Source organism: Acomys russatus, chromosome 5 (genome assembly GCF_903995435.1).
Source record: "Acomys russatus chromosome 5, mAcoRus1.1, whole genome shotgun sequence".
Classification (NCBI taxonomy): Eukaryota; Metazoa; Chordata; class Mammalia; order Rodentia; family Muridae; genus Acomys; species Acomys russatus.
Window position 1 is genome coordinate 15,228,394 of NC_067141.1, and position 13,411 is coordinate 15,241,804.

Here is a 13,411-nt window from a genome sequence, read left to right on the forward strand (position 1 = left end):
GATAATTATTATTTAAGCTTTGGTGTTTTTCCTTGGTCTTTTAAAATGCATATATTTACACATAGCTCTTCTGTAAAATTGGTTTCATTTTGTTCATGTTTGTTTTGTTACCACCTCCATTTAACAAGATAATACATTTTCATATTTAATTACTTGGTCTTCTAAAGCCGAGTTCATAATGTCTGCAGAGTAATACATCCTGGGTACGACATAATTCCTTCAATTAATGCGTTTTACCTGTCATTGGGGCTGTTACCAATATTTTTACATTGTGTGTGTGTGTGTGTGTGTGTGTGTGTGTGTGTGTGTACACATGTGAGTGTGTGCATTGACTGTTGAAGCATGCATGTCCAGACCAGAGGAACAGCTTGTGGGAGTTGGTTCTTCCTTTCCATCATATGTTCTGTGTATTAATCTTAGATCTTCAGGTGTGACAGCAGGTGCTTTTGTACGCTAAGTCATGTTGCTGGCCCAATGTTTTTTTAAAAAGTGGTGTGTGTGCGTGCGTGTGTGTGTGTGTGTGTGTGTGTGTGTGTGTGTGTGTGTGCGCGCACGCGCGTGTGCACATAAATATAGGAGCTATTTGTGCTATAATTGTTTAGGACAGGAGACAGCATTGGACACCTTGGAAGTTATTAGAGTTCTCACAATGCCTGTCTTTTTATACGGCTGTCAGGATCTGAACACTGGTCCTCATGATTTATGCAACAAGCATAGCACTCTTAATTACTGAGCCATCTCTCCAGCCCTCACTGTTTTTCAATTTAACATACTGTGAAGGGCATTCTTACTGACAAAATTTCTGTATAGCTCTTTGATTATTTGTTTTGGAAAAGCAGTAATAGTAGAGTTACTACCAGGTGGTGGCACATGTCTTTAATCCCAGAACTTGGGAGGCAGGGGCAGGTGGATCTCTGTGAGTTCGAAGCCAGCCTGGTCTACAGAGTGAGTTCCAGGACAACCGAAGGCATACAAAGAAAACTTGTCTCAAAAAAAAAAAAAAAAAAAAAAAAAAAGTAGACTTACTTAAGCCTCCTCTCTAAATGACCACATCATAACTCTCTCTTCTCTATCTCTTCCTTCTTCTCCATCTTAGTGGAGAGCCCACCCTCCTTTTTCTTTGTATTAGTTCATTGAGCATTTTATACAATGTGTTTTGGTCATGTCTACACCCAGACTTTTCCCAGATCCACCTACTCCCACTCCACCTCCCCACCTCCCTAACTCTTTGTCTTTTTTCCCCCCTCAAACCATCAAGGCAATGTGTGCTGCCCAATGATCTTGGGTATGTGATCTCCAACTTGAGTGTGGTCAGTTTACCAGAGGCTACACTCATTGGGGAAAAAACTGTCCCTCTCTCTCCTGGCAGCCAACAATTGTCACTACCTCTATGGCTAGGGGCAGGATTCTGTGCTCAGATCTCATGTTCATGCTGGTATTTGGTCTTGTTGGTCTTGGATAGATCTTGTGCATGCTGCCACAACTGCTGTAAGTCTATATGTGCAACTGCCCTGCAGTGTCTAGATGATAATGTTTCATTCTATTCTGTTTTGTTTTTTTTTTTTAATTTTTTATTTTTTAATTTATTTTATTTTATTTATTTATTTATTTATTTTTTTTTTTAGTCGTTTACTACCTCTGGATCTTAAACTTTCCCATGCCATTTTTTAAAATGATCCCTGAGGCATGGGAGAGGAGGGATACGTTGGATATGTTCCCTTTGGATCTAAGCATCTCTTATTCCCTGCACCTTGGCCACTTGTGGGCCTCTGTGTTAATCACCATCTACTGCAAAGAGAAGCTTTTCATATGAGGGTTGAAAGATGCATTGGTCTTCAGATATAATGATAAGTCATTAGAAGTCATTAGATAAGTCACTAATACTGTCTGTTTAGTGGAGCAATGGCAATACATTCTCCCTGGGACCTATGACCTGTCTAGACAGGTTTTTGGTTCAAACATGGTACCCATACATGGGTTTCCTCTTGTAAAAGGGGCTTAAATCCAACATGAAAGTGGTTGATGACTCCCATTACGTTTATGCCACTGTTGCCAGGCCAGGCATTACTGTAATTCACAGGAATCACAGCTTGGTATGACTGATGACTACTTTTCTCCACTAGTAGCAAGCAGCATAGAACCTTCTAGTACTGTGAAATATAACTAGTGGGACCCTCCTTTCTCTTTTCATAGAGAGAGCAGAAAATATCCAGAGAACCTCCTTGTCTTTCCTTGACCAAGCAGCTCCATAACTTTCCTCCATCAGTGCTCACACTGCATGAGTTAAGCTCAACCCTGGCCAAGAACAGACCCCACATCTCTTTCCTGCCTGAGTACATGGCTCCTTTAGTTCTTGACTGCTTCTGCCACATCTCCAGACAGACATGTTCATTTCCCCCATCTTAGTGTTCTTTAACTGCTAGAAGAAACGGCCAGAGACCTAGAGCCTTAAAATAAACAACATTCAATATTTTTAGGTATGGAGATCAGAAGTCCATAGTGGGACTGATTAAAGAAAAAAAAATCACAATGTAACAAGGGTTCCTTCTTGAGGTCCAGTGAAAGCATTTATTCCTGGGCACTTCTAGCTTCTACAAACTCCCCAATTTGTTAATCTCTCCATCGCCATGCCCCATTGGCTTATGGATCCACCAACAGGGGTTACCTACAATCATACTCTGACTAGAAATGCCTTGCTTCTCTTGACAGGACTCTTAGAATTGGAGCCCCTCAGTGTCCCAAGACAGCATCCCTTCCACAGAACCCCAATATTAATGGCCTTTGCAGGAACCCCTTCCACCAGTGTAGGTGACACCCCATGGGTCTCCATTATACTAAGCACTCTCTTCTTTGTTCTCTGAGCCTATTCCAGCCTATCCTTTACCCACCAGTGTCTGCTTCCAGCCAATCACCACAGATCTCCATAGAGCTACACACAGTGATGGGGGCTTAATCCTATTGTTAGATCTATGTAGATCTATGTATTTATTATCTATACATATTCTGTTGTTTTTCTTTGTGAAACTCTCCTTGCTGGAGGGGTGCCAGAAAGACTCTGCTTTTTCCTTCGTCCGATGTCACTGGCTGTTTCTTTTTCTCCCTTATTAAGTCCTCTCCTTCATCTTGACCATAAAATGTTCCCAGAGGACTCCATCTGCATGGCTGCCTAGATAACTTCACGTGGACCTAGAACATGACATCTTTACAGAGGACACCCCATGCACACCTCTGCTTCTAAACTCTCTGAGAGCTCCAAATTGAGTGGTACAACCTCTCTCTCACTCACCACCTCCCCTGGGCTTCCAATAGGTCTCTCCAGCTTGACAGGCCCAAACCCACCACATTCATGCCCCTCCACCTCTGCCTGTGCAGTGTGCTACTCTCATCTCTATATGACACAGTGTACCCCCCAGGTGGTTGGGAGAAATTATAGGCTCACTTTCTCAAAACCAGGACTGCTCCATCAGTGATTCTTGAAAGTATTTCTGTTAACACACATCCTTAGACTAACGTGTTGGCTCTGCTAGCACTTTGCACAATTTTCCCATTGCTACACTGGTGCCCATCCTTGCTCCCCAGATTGTTGGTCAGTGTCCTTCTAGCCCCTCACTACAGCCTATTTCTCATGCAGAAGGAAGATTTTGAACATTTTTTAAAGATTTATTTATTTATTATCTATACATATTCTGCCCACATGTGTGCCTGCCCACCAGATCTCATTGTAAATGGCTGTGACCCATCATGTAGTTGCTGGGAATTGAACTCAGGACCTTTGGAAGAACAGACAGTGCTGTTAACCTCCAAGCCATCTCTCCAGCCCCCATTTTGAACATCTTAAGTTGTTTTGTATTTGCTCTTGTACTCAAAACCCTTCAGTATAATACGCTCAAGATGGAGACAGTAGCCAATGTATTGACTAAAGTCAGAATGCAAGAGCCTCGGTAATGTGGGCAAGCAGTGCTTGGAGCCCTGCCTGCATTTAGTATCAGCATGAGGGAGTTTGGAAAAATGTCAATAACTGGGTCCTCCCTGGATCACATAAAGCAGAATCTTTAAAAGCTCTGCAAACGACTCTGCTGTGGAGGACTGGGATATCAGGGTTCGTGACTGAAGTGAGAAGACAGCTGGGCATGAGAAAGCAGAAGACTTCACCCTGGTGGTTCTTTATGTGGACTCAGAAGTTTCCCTGCAGCTTGAGGCAGAAAATGTTGGATCGGCACACATGTTCTTCTTGGGTTTTCCCCTCAGGCATTACCTCAGACGTTGGTGGGAAGTTGATGTGGCACCTAGGTGTGTGGGCCTAGAAGACCACATGAGCCTGCGGAATCATTCTCACATTTTGTGGGTAGTGCTATGGTCCAGGATGAAGGAATGAAGGAGTCTAGAATGTTCCTGAGCCCTGGGGTCTTCTGTGTCTGTACAGATAAGAATAATACATTTTCTCTACCAAACACCCACATCCCAATCCCCAGATCCAGGAGTGTGTTAAGATACATTTTAGTAGACGCAAAGGTTAGATAGGTCAGATGAAGGCTGCTAGTCAGCTAACTCAATAAATGGAGAGGTAGCTGGATGTGGCACACATGCCTGTAACCTAACATTCAAGAGGCAAAGACAGGAGCTAAGAAGCTCAAAGCTAGCATGGGCTACATAGTAAGACTCTCTCTTAAAAAACGGGGTGAGAGATTACACAAATAGGCCTAATGTAATGAGTGTGTCTCATTGAAAAGTGTCTCCCCAAAGTGAATGTTCCCCTAGAGCCTCAGACCGTGTCCCTATATAGAAGTAGGGTCTCCTCTGATGTAATTGGTTAAATTAAGACAATGTAATTTGGGTTATGGTGGGTCCTAATCTAGTGACTGCTGTTCTGATAAGGAAACAGGGATATGGAGATGCAAACAGACAGACCAGGCAATGGGATTGAGTTACACTGACAGCAGCCACACACTGCAGGGGGGATGCAGGAGCCACCAGAAGCTAGGAAATGACCAAGGAATGGACTCTGCTTCATGGCCAATATTTCAGCTCCTGGCATCCCAAAATTTTACTCCCAGAGCTGGGAAAGTTGAGTCATTCTGAGCACCTGTTACAAATACTCTGGGAGAAATAGTATGAGGTCCTTGGACATGCAAGAATAAAAGGAAGGGTCACCACCACAGAGATAGGAGTGTGAAGACTCACATGGTCATTGCTGGCTTAAGACATGGAGGGAGAGGGCTGGAGAGATGGCTCAGAGGTTAAGAGCACTGTCTGCTCTTCCAGAGGTCCTGAGTTCAATTCCCAGCAACCACATAGTGGCTCACAACCATCTATAATGTGATACGATGCCCTCTTCTGGTGTGCAGATGTACATGCAAATAGAGCACTCATATGTAAAATAAACATTAAAAAAAGACAGAGGGAGGAGCCAAGAGGTACCAAAATAAACAGCTTTTAGAGAAAAAGCCGAGAAACAGGCTCTCCCTTCCCTGAATCTGGCACTTTGGATCCTAGATTTTGGCATAAGAACCATGTTTGGACTTCTGTCTTCTAGGACAATTAGGGACTATATCTGTATTGTGTTAAGCCAGTCAGCTTCTAGAGTTTTTTAGAGGAGAAATTGGTTCAAACACGGTGTCAGAGACGAGCATGATTTCCCCCCTGTGGCTTTTTAGCTTGGCCTGAAATATTTTTTTTATTACTATACTTATTTATTGTGTATGTAAGAGGAGGCATATGTGCATAGGTCAAAGGGCAGCTCTTGTGAGTCAGTTCTCTCCTTCCAGTAGGTAGATCTGAGGATCCAACCAGTTTGCCATGCCTGGCAGCGGGTACCCTTTACTCTCTGAGCCCTCCCTCTGACCCTCACTTGGTTTTCATTCACTGGCTTGTTTTTATTACACAGTAATCCAAAACATTTTTTATGAAGGTAACTGTTACAAATCCCTTTATTGTATTCTCTGCCATAATTCTCGGAGCTCCTTTCCATTGACACTGGATAAATATTCCCTCTATTTTCTTCAGTTTTCCTAATTCAGTTTTTGCATTGATTTTTACAGTCTGGTAGCTCTTAGCATTTCTTTCTGGTTGATGACAGATGCTTTGAGAATCTGTGGAAGCCAAAGCCACTTACCTAAAGAACACAGACATAGACATGCCAACCTTCGTCCACTGATGTGCTTTGGGGGGAGTGTGCTGCCAAACTCTGAGTTTGGCCCAGCCCTTTCTCATTAAGAAGAAAGAGGGCACTTCCTTCCTGAGTGACCAGGGGTGACTCTGCTCAGCTGGGGCAAGGACATTACACTAGGCATTAGTTGGCTTCACTTCACTGTGACCAAACTACTTGAGGAGAGCAGAGCTGTGCGTCTCTTGGCATCAGGGAAACAGAGAGGACAATGCCTGTGCTGGAGAGCCTCCTGCTCCTGGCTTTTATTCCACCTGCACCTCCAGCCTATGAGTGCTACTCATATTTAGGGAGGGCTTTTGTTAATTGTCTCCAGCACCATCCTCCCAGACACACTCAGAGATGTGTGCTTTCCAAATCTCTTAGGTTGTCTTTCAGACCAATCAAGCTGATTTCTCATAGCTACAAGAAAGAGCTGCCCCCCCCCAAAAAAAAGAGAAAGAGAAGCAAGAGGAGAAAGTAGGGATGTATCTTACAGATAATGAGGAGCTACTATGGCTTCCCTGTGGAGGGACAAAGGGACCCTCACACATTTGCTACTGATCCAACCAGGACATGGGCCAGTCAGGAAGACATCATCCTGCACAGTGGAAGTCATCATCCCAAACATTAAGCATTAAGGAGAGCATGAAAGCCTTGGGTGCTCACTGTTAATTGTCAGTCTGATAGAATATTGCCTCTGGCCGTGCTTGTGAGAGATTATCTTGATTACATTAATTGAGGTGGGAAGACTTGGCCTCCCTTGATGGCACCATGCCCTAACTGAAAGCCTGGCCTGCGGAAGTGAAGAAAGGGAGGTGACCAGTATGCATACCCCTTGCTCTATGTTTCTCTGCTGCAGATACAATGTGACTGACTGCATCAAGCCCTGCTCTGTGACTTCCCCCACAATGATAGGCTGTACCTTGAATTGCATGCTGAACAAATACGCCCCAAGCTGGTTTTGTCACATATCTTGTCATAGCAACTGGAAAGAAAGTAAAGCGGGGGCCTAAGGAAGACCAGAAACCTGAAAGAAATGCATTTGGGAAGGCTCTAAGTGTGTGTATAGATGTGTCTGCAGTAGGGAGTTCATGTTCTGAGGTGCCTGGATGAAGTGGCAGCACATTCTCCCATGCACAGATGTGATGCCAAGCTGGGTATTCCAACATGCACAGGTGTGATTACAAGCTGGATATTCCAATGTGCACAGGTGTGATGAGGAGCTGGGGATTCCCTCATGCACAAGTGTGATGCCAAGCTGGGTATTCCAACGTGCACAGGTGTGATGACAAGCTGGGAATTCCCTCATGCACAGGTGTGATGACAAACTCGGGATTCCAACATGCACAAATGTGATGCCAAGCTAGGGATTCCCCCATGCACAGGTGTGATGACAAGCTGGGGATTCTCCCATGTACAGGTGTGATGACAAGCTAAGCATTTCCCCATGCACAGGTGTGATGAAAAGCTGGGGATTCCCTCACACACAAGGGTGATACCAAGCTGGGATTACCTCATGCACAAGTGTGATACCAAGCTGGGGATTCCCTCATGCACAGGTGTGATCCCAAGCTAGCCATCCCGCCCCCCCCCCATGCACAGGTGTGATGCCAAGCTGGGCATTCCCTCACACACAAGGGTGATACCAAGCTGGGGATTCCCTCATGCACAGGTGTGATCCCAAGCTGGGCATTCCCCCCATGCACAGGTGTGATGACAAGCTGGGGAAACTGGGAAGATGCTTTCCTAACCACCTTTGTACCAATGATTATTTACATGGAGACCCAGAGTGAAGTTAAGACGTTTGTCCGAGGCCAGTGATTTGTGGAATTAGACTCCCAGAGGGCAAAAGTGGACAATGGCAGCCTAGTTAGCACAAACTTTAGTCGAATTTCTGAAAGCAGACTTTTCAGAGCTTGAGCTGTTCTTGGATGTGATCTTTATCACTCACTAGCCGATAAGGCCTCTGAGTCCCAGGGAGGTTAAGTAACTCCTCTCAATCACAGAGGCATTAAAGGTAATCTTGATCCAAATTCTTGGGAGTTCGTAGGACTGCGAAAGAATATATATAATGCCCTAAGCAGTGGCAGTAAACCTCTGTCAGCAATCCAGTAGGGTTTGTTATCATGTCCTGAGTTGGATTCAGACAATCCTCATAAGCAGCCCAACAGGCAACATGCCTCTCCCTGTACCTCACTTACACGCTGTTTACCGATGTGTGTCCCATTAGACCTCACCTCCTGGGAGGTGTAGCATCTATTTACAATCCTTACTTCTGTTATCCTGTGGCTTGGGGCATGTCTGCCAAGTGCTCACATTCGCAGCTAAAGCTCTTCATTTTCTCTGTGTCATGTGGCTGAAACCAAGCAACAAAGAATCCCACCCCCTGCCATCCCTGAACCCACAATGTCTGGGGTCTTTGCACATGCTTTCTAAGATAGTTCCCACTTTCTCTGATCCTGTCCTGGAAGCCCTGCTTCACTAAAATTTCCTCCTTTAAAAATTCACCTTCAACACCTATATTCATTGCAGCAGTGTGCCCAACACCAAGGCGGTAACAACAGCACATGAATCCTTGGTAAACTGATAAGTCAAGTGGCGTCATAGAAAGAACATCACTCAGACTTAAGAAGGAAGAAACTGTTGGCATGTGCCCATCAGGTCTGAACCTTAAGGACATTGTGCTATATGAAGTAAAGCAGTCACCATAAGATAAACTACATAAGCTACCACTTGTATTAGCTGCACTCCTGTTGCTATGACAACACACCTAACACAAGGAAATACAGGGAGGGATGGTTTGTTTTGGCTCACAGTTTGAGAGCCCAGTCCTTCACAACCGCGAAGCCATGGCAGCAGGAGAGGGAGGTGGCTGGTCACATTTGGACCCATAGTCAGGAGGCAGATTGTTATGAACGCTGGTACTCGGCTCACTTTGCCTTTTGCTCGGTTCAGGACCCCAGATCATGGGATGGTGCTGCCCCTCATTCAGAGTGGGTATTCCCACCTCAGTTAATCTGTAACACTGGTTCTCAACCTTCCAAATGCCGCATCCCTTGAATACAGCTCCTCATATTGGCCCCCGGCCATAAAACTATTTCATTGCTCCTTCATTACCTGTAACTTGGTTGCTGCTATACATGGGAATATAAATGTCTGATATATAACCCCCAAAAAAGGGCAAGCCGTGGGTTGAGAACTGCTGCTCTGGGAGCTGGCTCACAGACAAGCTCAGAGATTTGGCTCCTAAGTGGCTGTAAGTTGACAATCAGTACCCACCATCCAGCAGCTTTCAGGAAGAGCTACAGCTGCCTGCCAGATCTACAGCCAGAAAGTAAATGGTGGCTGCCAGGGACTGGGGGAGGGGAAATGGTGCTCAATGGACAGAGAGACACTTGGAATAAGGCAAAGTCTGGATCCTGCACAACCATGTGAGCACAGTTCACTGAGACAGATCAGAGGGACCAGACTCTCCCAAAGAGTGTGTGGCTAGGAGTAAGGCCTTGCTACCCACGGTTAATTACATCAATCTAAGGTTTTCCTTGTATGTACCCTTTAAGGATTACTTCCCCTAAAGATAAGCTAAGCCCTTGGATGCCTGGTGACTTGAATCACTAATTAGGAGCTTTTCTATTCTCTCTTGTGCCTAGGGTCTTAAATAGGGAGCTGTCAATCAACTCCATGATGACCAGCTGAACTGTCCTCATGGCACCCATGCTGTTTTGAATGCCTTGTGGACATCCCGAGGAAACCACCAGTACTCTAGCTTTACAGAACACAAAGATGTGCCTGAAGCCACAAGCTCCTGTTTCAGGTGGCCTTGCTCCAGTTTCACCCACTGCAGGCAATGGGCACAGACTTTGGAAGACTCCACTCCTGGCAACAAAAGTCTCAGCGAATTCAAGTTGGCCCTTGCTCACCCTGCAGCTATTTTCTCAGGATAGGAGGTAGACATCTCTCTAGTGACTCAGCCAAAATCCTGTGATTGGTGCAGTCACTGTGTAAGGCTTACAACTAGTGGTACAGTTAAAGACCATGGGGTAATTGGTGTGTTTACTACCTTCTGGCAGGCTCAGTATGCCCCTTTCTAGCACTATATATGGACTGTTCTTCAGTCTTGTCAGGTTAGTGTGGTAGGTTCCTTCCAAGTATTTTCCTCTTATGTTGCAATATTAGGCACCAACAAAGGCGTCTCCCAAAGGGTCTTTTGCCTGTTCGTGGATAGAGTGGGTTGAGCTGGTTTCACAAAAATCAGTGGGGAAACCCTCCTAGGTCTCTTTTCCCTAGCTGTAGAAGCATCAGACACTGCATCCAGAGGAAGGAAGGAAGGAAGGAAGGAAGGAAGGAAGGAAGGAAGGAAGGAAGGAAGGGTTCCCAACAGCAAAGGGCTCTGGCACCTGGAGCTCAGAGCTACAGCAGCAGTAGCTGTTTGCCAGCCGGGGAGCCCATACCCAAAGCGAAACTGTCACAGGAGGAGGCAATTAAAGAGTCTCCAAGTGCCAAGGCAGTGGTGGTGCACGCCTTTAATCCCAGCACTCGGGAGGCAGAGGCAGGTGGATCGCTGTGAGTTCGAGGCCAGCCTGGTCTACAAAGCGAGTCCAGGACAGCCAAGGCTACACAGAGAAACCCTGTCTCGAAAAACAAAAACAAAACAACAACAACAACAAAAGAGTCTCCAAGCATGACAGGGCATAGACATGACCAGAAACTATGGAGAACAGCAGATACTTTGGAAAGGCGAGCAACAGCGGTAAAGCTGGGACTATGGAAAGAAGAAGCTGCAAAGAGGCAAAGGTGGGCACTAAGGACAAACACTCTAACTCGAACCTCTGGAGGAGTCTGAGAGAGCCACCAAGGGCTAGAGAGCTCAGGAATCTCAGACTAAGGGGCTGGAGTCTTGGTGGCCACAGTTTAGAGTGATGAGGGTCTGCCTTGTACAGGAGTAGAAGATGTCAACTTTGGAAGCTTGGAGCCATAAGCCTCTGGGTCTCAAGGCCTAGAGCTATAAGCCTCTGGTTCTCAAGGCCTAGAGCTATAAGCCTCTGGGTCTCAAGACTTGGAGCCATAAGCCTCTGGTTCTCAAGGCCTGGAGCTATAAGCCTCTGGGTCTCAAGGCTTGGAGCTATAAGCCTCTGGTTCTCAAGGCCTAGAGCTATAAGCCTCTGGATTTGGAAGCTCAGCTTGTAAGCCTCTGAGCTCAGTACCACCAGCAAACACTAAGGAAGCATTTCTTGTCCTATGCGCCAGCTGTGCCTTTAACTCACTCTGCAGCCCAGAATTGCCTTGAATTTGAAGCAATCCTTCTGCTCCAGCCTCTCAAGTGTTGGTATTACAGATGTGTATGACTATACTCCACCTCCCAGCCACAGTGTGCATCCTGATAAAGCCAAATCCCCAGCCAGTCTCAATAACAACATCACTGAACTAAACAAACACTTAAAACTGCCTAAATGTGGGGCTACAAGAGTGGCTCAGCAGTTAAGAATGCTTACTGCTTTTGCAGAGGACTGGAGTCTGGTTCCCAGAACCCATATCAGGCTGCTCAAAATCACCTATAACTCCAGTTCCAAGAAATCTAATACATTTTCCTGGTCTCTCTTGGCACCTACAAATAGCTATACGTATTCATACATTCTCTCTCTCTCTCTCTCTCTGTCTCTCTCTCACACACACACACACACATACACACACACACAGACACCACACATTAATTAAATAATTAATTAAAAATTCACCTTTAAAAAGTCCAAGTGGTAAGTTTTCTGTGCGTAATTTACTAGTATTTTTTAATTTTGCATATATATTTTTATCTTATGCATACAGGTGTTTTGTCTGCATGTATGTCTGTGTGGCACTCACATGCCTGGTACTGCTGGAAACCAGAAGAGGGCATAAGATAGCCTGTAACTAGGATTACAGACAGTTGTGAGCTGCTGTATGGGGGCAGGAAGTAGAACCAGGGTCCTCTGAAAGAGCAGACAGTGCTCTTAACAGTGGAGCCACCTCTCCAGCCTTTAGCACTATTTCTTTTCAAAAAAGAAAACCATAAAACATAAGCCTAAGTTGCTCAAAGGATTCCTTGAGTCCCCACAGTGAGTGAGCTGCATGCCCCTGGTGTCATGGCCAACAGGTAGTTATCAAAATTTTCTTCCCTCCGTCAAACAGGGGGTGGATTATACTTGACTCTGACAGCCCACATCCAGTGCCGTGCCTGAGCCAGGGCTCAGGGCCTTCTGGCATCAATAAAGACTCTAGATGGGAAGTTTCCTGGAGGTCTTAAGCCTTCTCGGGCTCCTTGGTATGATCACAGGCACACAGACACTCAATTCGATGCTGCTACAACCGACAGGTCATTTGCAAAAAAATTGGCTTGACAAAGCAGAGACTTTCTTCTTGAAAAATGGTGACGAATATGAAAATATTGAAGATCCCGAAGGAATGTCATGATTTACAGAGGCATTAATGAGAGCCGAACCCTGACCAGTGCGGCTCTGCATGTCAGCCACAGACTTACCTCCATCTCTTTCTTCCCCTTATTGGACCTACAATCTGCAAGCCTATAAATATTGCGGTAGCATATGACTATGGCATTAGGATGTTGGCTATGGTGATAAAAAGTGTCTAAGGAGCTCCGGGACATGTCATGAAGAGAGATGGTCTGGAGACTCACATGGGAAGTGTGCAATACAGAGGCTGATCTGGGATGCCCAGGGCAAGCAGGCAGGAGGAGTAAGGAACCTCATGAGCACCTAGCGTCTGTTTGCTGCTCAGAATGCTTGAGAATGCCAGAGCTTTCCCCAGGTTCAAGCTTGTTTCCATGGTTCCCCATGCCTCCCATTGCATCCTCATCCAACACAATGCAGACACGTGACTAAATGGCTTCCCTGAAGACTCACACTGGCTCAACACTTCCTGCAAGTCAAGCCCTGAACTAAGCATTTTTAAAATAGGTCCCTTTTTTTTTAACACATTTTTATTGAAAGATAAAATAATTCATATTACATCTCATTTTCTATCCCATCCCATACATCCTCCCATTCCTCCCTCCCTCCCACTTTCACCCCAACCCCCCTTCCCTATGATTGTGACCAAGGGGGACCTCCTCCCCCTGAATATGATGCTAGGGTATCAAGTCTCTTCTTGGTAGTCCGCTATCCTTCCTCCGAGTGCCATTGGGCCTCCCCAACAAAGGGACATGGCCAAATATGGGGCACCAGAGATCCTGTGACAGTCAGTCCCCAGTCTCCACTTAACTGTGGAGAATGT